This window comes from Pan paniscus, chromosome 11 (assembly GCF_029289425.2).
Source record: "Pan paniscus chromosome 11, NHGRI_mPanPan1-v2.0_pri, whole genome shotgun sequence".
NCBI classification, from domain to species: Eukaryota; Metazoa; Chordata; class Mammalia; order Primates; family Hominidae; genus Pan; species Pan paniscus.
Window position 1 is genome coordinate 28,106,640 of NC_073260.2, and position 9,289 is coordinate 28,115,928.

Consider the following 9,289-nt stretch of genomic DNA (forward strand, 5'->3'; position numbering starts at 1 on the left):
TGGAAACCATAATAAGATTCCCACTGGAGTGTTTATAATTAAAAAATGGAAAATAACAAGTGCTTGTGATAATGTGGAGAAATTGAAACTTTCATACACTGCTGATGAGAACATAAAAGGGGTCAGCTGCCATGGAAAACAACTTAGTGGTTACTTAAAAAGTTAAACTTAGAATTATAATATGCCCCAGAAATTTCATGCCTAGATATATATCTAATAGAACTGAAAATATGTGTTTAAGAAAATACTTGTACCTGAAAACTCATTGTAGCACTCTTCACAATCATAAAAATGTGAAGAAAACCCAAACATCCATCAATGGATTAATGGATAAACAAATGTAGCATATCCATGCAATGAAAATATTATTCAACCATAAAAGGAATGAAGTACTGATACGCTACAACATGTATGAACCTTGAAAACACTGTTAAATGAAATAAGCCAGACACAAAATGCCATATATTGTGATTCCATTTCTACAAAATATCCAGGTTAGGCACATTCATAGAGACAGAAAGCAGGTTAGTGGTTGCAATGGGCTGGGAAGAGTGAGAAGTGGGGATTGCCTGCTCAATGGGGTTTTCTTTTAGGGTGATAAAAATATTCTGGAAATAGACTGTGGTGATGGTTGTACAACACTGTGTATGTGGTAAATGCCACTAAATTGTACATGTTAAGGTGTTTAAAATGACTACATGAATTTTACTACAATAAGAAAATAAGAAAATACTATGAACACTAATGTCAAAAGCTTTGAAAAATTAGATGAAATAGACCACATTGTTAGAAAAATATAACTTGTCATAATTTAGTATGAAATAGAATACTTGAGAGTTTATTACCTAGCAATTAAAAATTTTTCTCACTAAAAAAATTGTAAATTTTACCAGAAATTTAGGGAATAAGTAACTCTAATCTTAGAAAAAACAATTCCAGGATATGGAAGAAGTGAGAATGCTTCCAAACTCATTTTGTGATGCTATCAAAATCTTGATACCAAAATATATGGAAGAGTATATAAAAAATGAAAATCATAGGCCACTTTTATTCAAGAACATAAATGCAAATGTCAGAGATAACCCATTTACAATAGCTACAAAACCAGAAAATATCTAGGAACCAATCTAACCAAAAAAGTGAAAGGAATGTAAGGAAAATGATAAAACTCTGGTGAAAGAAATTGAAGAGGACACACAAAAAAGGAAAGATATTCCAAGCCCATGGATTGGAAGAATTAATATTGTTAAAATGACAATACTATCCAAAGCAACTTCCAGATTCAACGCAATCCCTATCAAAATACCAATGACATTCTTCACGGAAAAAAAAGTCCTAAAATTTATGTGGAACCACAAAAGACCCCAAGTAGCCTAAGCAATCCTGAGCAAAAAGAACATGGCTGGAGGTATCACACTACCTGATTTCAAAATTTACTACAAAGCTATAGTAACCAAAATAGCATGAAAACAGACATATAGACCAATGGAACAGAACTGAGAACCCAGAAACAAACACACATTTACAATTCACTTATTCTTGACAAAGGGGCCAAGAACATCCAATGGGGAAAGGATAGTCTCTTCAATAAATGGGGCTGGGAAAATGGGACATCCATATGCAGACAAATGAAACTAGACTCCTATCTCTCACCATGCACAAAAATGAAATAAAAATGGATTAAAGATGTAAATCTAAGACCTAAAACTGTGAAACTACTAGAAGAAAACATTGGGGAAATGCTCCAGGACATTTGGGCAAATTTTTTGTGTGTAAGACCTCAAAACCATAGGCAACCAAAGCAAAAATAGACAAATTAGCTTGATTACATCAAGTTAAAAAGCTCTGCACAGCAAAAGAAACAATCAGCAAAGTGAAGAGACAACCCACAGAATGGGAGAAAATATTTACAAACTACCCATCTGACAAGGGATCAATAGCCAGAATATATAAGGAGCTCCAAAAACTCAATAGCAAAAAACCAAGTAATCTGATTAACAAAAAGCCCAAGGAACTGAACAGACATTTCTCAGAAGAAGATGTAGAAATGTCCAACAGGTGTATGAAAAGATACTCAACATTACTAATCATCAGAGAAATGCAAATCAAAACCACAATGTGATAAACATGCAGATAAAATGGTTTATATACAAAAGGCAGACAATAACAGATGCTGGTGAGAATATGGAGAGAGGAGAACCCTCATACACTGTTGGTGGGAATGTCAATGAGTACAGCCACTATGGAGAACAGTATAGAGGTTCCTCAAAAAACCGCAAATAGAATTATCCTATGATCCAGCAATCCCACTGCTGGGTATATACCCACAAGAAAGGAAATCAGTATGTCAAAGAGATATCTGCACTCCCATGTTTATTGCAGCACTAATCACAATAGCCAAGCTATGGAATCAATCTAAGTGTCCATCAGTGGATGAATGATAAAGAAAATGTGGTACCTATATTCAATGGAATATTATTCAGCCATAAAAATGAATGAAATCCTATGATTTGCAACAATATGGATGGAATTGGAGGCCATATGTTAACTGATATAATCCAAGCATGGAAAGACAAATATCGCATGTTCTCAGTATTTCGTGAAGATAGAGAATAGACTGGTGGTTACTAGAGGCTGAGAGGGGGAGGAGGGAGGGAGGGATGAAGGGAAAGAAAAAGAATATACTTGTATTTATTTACTATTACCACAGAACTGTACACTTGAAAATGGTAAAAGTGAAAAATTATATATGTATATTTTACCTCAACAAAAAAAGTTTTAAAATCAGAATTAAGTAACGAAATCCAATCATGTATAAAAAAAGGTAATACATGGAAAACTTGTATTACATGCAAAACATACCCCAGATATGCAGTTTTTGTTTGTTTGTTTTGTTTTGTTTTTGAGACAGGGTCTCACTCTGGTGCTCAGGCTGGAGTGCAGTGGTGCAATCTCGGCTCACTGCAGCCTTGACCCCTCGGGCTCAAGAGATCCACCTCTGCCTTCCGAGTAGCTGGGACTACTTGTGCGTGCCACCATGCCCAGTTGATTTTTGTATTTTTTGTAGAGACATGGTTCACAATGTTTCCCAGGCTAGTCTTGAACTCCTGGGCTCAAGTGATCCACCTGCCTTGGCCTCCCAAAATGCTGGGATTACAGGTGTGTGCCACTGCACCCAGTCCTGCAAAGTTGTGTTAATAAAAACATCAACTACCACATTAGTAGATTAAAGGAGGAAAGTTATGTTGGCACCTCAACAGATGAAAAAAATCCCATTTGATAAAATTAACATCCTTTCATGATTTTACAAAACTGCCAGCTAACTTTAGATACGAACTTCCTTAACTTGGACAAAATTTATTGTGAATTTTGAAAGCATTTTGTTTTCAGTTTTGCACAGTTTGTTAACTCATAATTTAATTGTTTAATTGAGATAATATTTGTACATTTTTACGGGGTACATGTGATATTTTGTTACATGCATAGGCTGTGTAATGACCAATTCGGGGTATTTAGGATACACATTGCCTCGAGCATTTATCATTGCTATGTGTTGGGAACATTTTTTTAAGATGGAGTTTTGCTCTTGTTGCCCAGGCTGGAGTGCAATGGCGCGATCTTGGCTCACTGCAACCTCTGCCTCTTGTGTCCAAGCGATTCTCCTGCCTCAGCCTCCTGAGTAGCTGGGATTACACACACGCGCCACCACGCCCTGCTAATTTTGTGTTTTTAGTAGAGATGGGGTTTCTCCATGTTGGTCAGACTGGTCTTGAACTCCTGACCTCAGGTGATCCACCTGCCTCGGCCTCCCAAAGTGCTGGGATTACAGGTGTGAGCCACTGCCATTTCAAGGCCTCTCTTTTAGCTATTTTGAAATATACAATACATTGTTAACTGTGGTCACCCTACTCTGCTATCCAACAGCAGAACTTATTCCTCCTATCTGTTCCTGTATGTTTGTACCCATTAACCAACCTGTCTCATTCCCCCGACTCCCCCACTTCCAAGCCTCCGGTAACTATTATTCTACTCTCTACCCTCATGAGATTAACTTTTTTAGCTCCTACATATGGGTGAGAACATGCAATATTTGTCTGTAATTTTTGTTTCTCAGGCTGGATTTATTGGGTTTGGATATAAAAGAATGCTAGCACCATAAAATGAGTTCGCAAGTGTTTCCTTTTCTCTATTCTCTGAAAGAGTATGTATAAAAATTGGAATTATATTTCCTTAAGTATTTGGTAGAACTCACTGGAGTTTTTCTTTTTCTTCTTTTTCTTTATGGACCATAGGTGAATAGAATTGTAGTAATTATAGTCCTTGGTTCATTAAACAATTTCATCATTCAAGTCTCATTGTTTATTTTGAATAATAGCATGAACAGTCATGAGCTCATTCATTTGCATATAAATTAGAATATTGACAAAATAACTTGTGTCTACCTATAGGCTCATTCCCAGCCTGTTCCTTGACCTCCCTATTAAGGTAAACACTGTCATGAATTTTGTGTTTATCATTCTTTTGCCTTATTTTTATGTGGTTTTGTCATATATAAGGAGGTGTATTTAGGGTCTTCTTTGTCACTGTGTGCAACATTCTCTCTTAAAGGTGTTTGCTTTTTCACACTATATTATATTCTAAGAGGCATCTTTATTATGTTTTGTGTGAGTAGGTATTCATTCTGACTTCTGCATAATATTCCATTGTGTGAACATACCAAAGTTAATACACTTTCCTGTTTTGAGCATTGGGGCTATTTTTTCAGTTTGTTTGTTTTTTGCTATCATGAACAGTGTCGTTATATACAATCTTGAATATTTCTCCTGGTATAAATATGAAAGTGTGCCTGTTGGTTTTTGTTGAATGGAATTACTAGCTTGTATGAAATGTGAATGTTCAGTTTTAAAGAATAATCCCAAACTGGTTTCCAGAGTGGCCATTAACAGTTTATAGTCCAACCACTAATGTTTCTGTTAACATACATGCTGTCTATAGATTCTGTTAATACACATGCTATGTATACTTGGTATGTCAGACTTTTAAATATTTGCCAATATTAATATAAATTGATATTGTGGTCTTGATTGCATTTCTCTGCTTGTGGTATTAGCTCACTGTTATGAAGATACATAAGAGAATGGTATCTTACCACATTTCCCATATGTGCCCTCTGTGCCGATGGATACTGTCTATCTTAGTCTGTTGTGCTGCTGTAACACAATACCTGAGACTTGTAAACACAGAAATTTATGTCACACAATTCTGGAGACTAGGAAGTCTGAGATCAAGGTACTCACATATTTGGTATCTAGTAAGGGCTGGATGTCTGCTTCCAAGATGGTGCCTTGAATGCTGTGTCCTCCGGAGGGGATGAATGCTGTTCCTCATGTGGCGGAAGAACAGAAGAGAGTGAATCCTCTCTTGCAAGTCATTTTTATAGCAGCATTAATCCATTCATGAGGGCCTCACCCGAAACACTTCCTATTAGGCTCTACCTTCCAATGCTTGCACTGGGGATTAAGCTTCCAACAAATACATTTGAATAGGGACAAAAATGTTGAAACCATAGCACCATCAGATGATAGATTCCAACACAGCTAGGCCAGAAGATTGGCAGCAGGAATATGGTAGGAAGGTTAAATAGAAACATTTTGACTTCAGTAATTCTCTGATGCCCAAGAAATGTAAAGAAGGTAAAAGGTATTACCTAGGACTACGATGAGGGCTGTGTGAAAAAGAGGCAGCCCCAGATAGAGTGAAGAAGCCCACCACCTCTTAGAAATCCTTGTAGAACTATGACTTTATCAGAGACGGAAGGTTCAAGAATCTTACTAAGGTTAAAGCACACTGAACAAATAATCTAAGATTTACCAACGAAACAAATTGAGGATGTTTTGCTTTGGCTTTCTGGGAGCTGGTGGTTCTTAGTGCTTGATTTAAGGAGTGGTGTGGGTATTACCAGATACTTGTGGGAAATAAAACTAGAAGCAAATAGCTTTCATTTGCCCATTACGTTTTTTCCAATTTTGGTATGGACATCTCTGGAGCCATAATGTCTTTGCGTGGTTCATGGAGATGGTGCTGGGAAATTAATTATAGGGAACTGCTAATGTATTTGGGCAGTATAGCTACGCCTGGAAGAGCTTTGTAGGTTCATAGGAAACTACTTATTAAAGAGTTTATCTTTTTGAACAGAATGTGTTGAAATTGTCACTGGACAAATATACATTCTATTGCAGTTTATTGAAATATTTATGGCATCTTTGTTCCAGATATGGGTGAGTACAAATGTAGCCAAAATGCCAGCTTAATCTCACTAGTCCTAGAGAAATGAAGCCATTTTATGCTTGGTTCAGGTGCTATTAGCATTTTATTAAAAAATTAACGTGCATTTCTAACTCACCCAAGGAAATGAGGACAGACTTTAGGCTATACAGCCAGATAGTGGATATAAAACCTAGAAAGAAGAGCATGGATCCATTTGCAGAAATATGGGACATGCCTATGAGCTGGCATTCATAATATTTGAGAACGGTTAATCACCATTGAGATATTAACTTTTGTAGACCCTCAAATCTCTTTACACTAGACACTTACGTTAGCTGGAAGGGTGTAGGGAGGATACAAGGATGACTCTGGGGAAGATGAGAGCGTGAAAGCAGATCTGACGGTGAGCTAATAACCTAGCCATAAACTGGACTACACATAGATACATTCAATATGCATATGGAGTAGTCTTTCAAATGGCTTGACCTAGTAATGATCCTCTGTGTTCTGACGTGAGCTAAACTGAATGCTACAGCCTAATGCTTTCTGGCTGCTTTAGTTTACTGTCATTGTAGTATTCTATTTTGTTGGGTGCTAAGAAATAGAGGCAGTTTCTTTTACCTAGAGAAGGATCCAGTTCAGGACGTGGATATTATGCCAACTGAGATAATAAAATGGTCACTTCTGCTGAAGAGGAACAGCCAGAGCTTACCCTGAAGGATGTGCCCCAAATCATCTGAATTACATTATCCTATATTCATTGCTCCTGCCCAGGAAAGGCGTGGGAGCTGCGGAGCAGAGCACAGTGGGCTTATTTAGGGACTAGGTCAGTAATGGAGGAAAATATAGCCCTGCCTGTGGGAAGGAGGTGAATTTCTTCCAAATGCTTGAGAGTTCTGCTTTGAGATGGGCAGAAATCAGCACTAAGTAGAAGGGATTGCATAGGTTATTTTTGTGGATTGTGGAAGCCCAGACATTTATTTCCTGCCTTTCTCTGCTTCAGTGTGCATAACATTCACCTGGGGAGCTTGTTATAAATGAAGACACCTGGGCCTCATTCTCAGTAATTCTGATTCAGTAGACCTGTGGTGGAACCTAAGAAACTGCACTTTATGAGCACGCCAGTTGATTACACAATGCATGTAGTTCAAAGGCCACATTTCGAGGGACAGAGTTCTAGAGTAAAGTCCACCGTTTCCAGCAGAAACATTGCACTCACTCTCATCCCCCTATGAAACTTCATAGTATTGGCAATATATAATATAAAGCAAATTTCTTAAAGTTGAGAGTGACTTTTTTTGTTTTTGAGACTGAGTTTCACTCTTGTTGCCCAGGCTGGAGTGCAATGGCACGATCTCAGCTCACCACAACCTCCACCTCCCGGGTTCAAGTGATTCTCCTGCCTTAGCCTCCTGATTAGCTGGGATTACAGACACGTGCCACCACGCCTGGCTAATTTTGTGTTTTTAGTAGATAAAGGTTTGGTAGAGAAACCTCCATGTTGGTCAGGCTGGTCTCGAGCTCCTGACCTCAAGTGATCCTCCCCTCTTGGCCTCCCAAAGTGCTGGGATTATAGGCATGAGCCACCGCGCCCGGCCGAGAGTGACACTTTTATGCCACTCTTTTATGGACCCTTTTATGAACACTTTCAACTACTCTCACTTCTCAGTATTTCATTGTTACTCAAAAGGAGAAATCAATTTCACCTTGAATCCACTTCAAATTCCCCTTAGGAAACTTTCTGAGAAGAAAAGTTTTCTTACTAATAAGTCCCAGTTGTATTTGTACACACTCACTCCTATGCTATTGCCTACCCTCGGGTCTGAGTCTCATGGTATCTTATTTAACCTGTGAACAATTCCAGGGCAGCAGTGCCTCTTGTTTCTAACCTGTAATGAAGTCTCTTGAAACTCAGCTCCCTCCAGAACAGTGAGGATTAGTCTATAACTTGTACTTGGTGTAGTGGGAATACTGTCATAATGAACTGAGGTGCCAAAGAAAAAGAAAAGCATTATGATTGTGTTGGTTTGGTATATTTTGTCAACAAAGACATACTCTTGGGCTATTTGCAGAGCTAAACCAATTGGCTGCTTCTCCCAGAAGGCCACAGGAAGGTCTTCTGAGAGGACTGGTGAAGTGAGAGACAGGCTAGGTGGAGTGGGCTGCATGCATTTTACTGCTCCCTGGGCAAAGAAGCCCTTCCCAGTAGGACTCCAGCTCCTTTCCCCATCTTCCATTCTTCTGGCTCTAATGCACCTGCAGATTAACCAAAATATTTTCTTTTATCTTCATGCTCTATTGTTCAATTGTTAGGGAAGAATGATTCCTAAACATTGTATTAATATTAGCACAGTGCCCAGGACAAGTCAAGGGCTAGTTCCATTCTACCCTGCATGGGTCAGAACTATTTCCACTGTGTCTGCTAAGTTGAGTTGGAATATACCACCTACTTTAGTAATTATTCTGAGCAGTCCTGGTCCACAGGAGGCTACTCCTAGTACCAGATTGCCTGCCAGCTGTGCTTAGAGGAAACGAATTTAGGTATGGCATCAAAATCCATTTTAATTTCCTTTCTAGTATTTGTTGTCTTTCAGCCGTAGGCCAAAGTTAGCAATGGATGAAATTTACATCTAGAGAGTAGCATTCCTATTTACAAGACACACTGATAAAAATGGGGGCTGTGCCATATTTTATGCAAATATTTCCTGAGTACATTATCCTTAAAAAATTATTTCAGGTTTTGTTGTTTTTTTAATTGTACTTTAAGTTCTAGGGTACATGTGCACAACGTGCAGGTTTGTTACATATGTGTACATGTGCCATGTTGGTGTGCTGCACCCATTAACTCGCCATTTACATTAGGTATATCTCCTAATGCTATCGCTCCCCCCTCCCCCCACCCCATGACAGGCCCCGGTGTGTGATGTTCCCCACCCTGTGTCCAAGTGTTCTCATTGTTCAATTCCCACCTATGAGTGAGAACATGCGGTGTTTGGTTTTCTGGCCTTGCGATAGTTTGCTC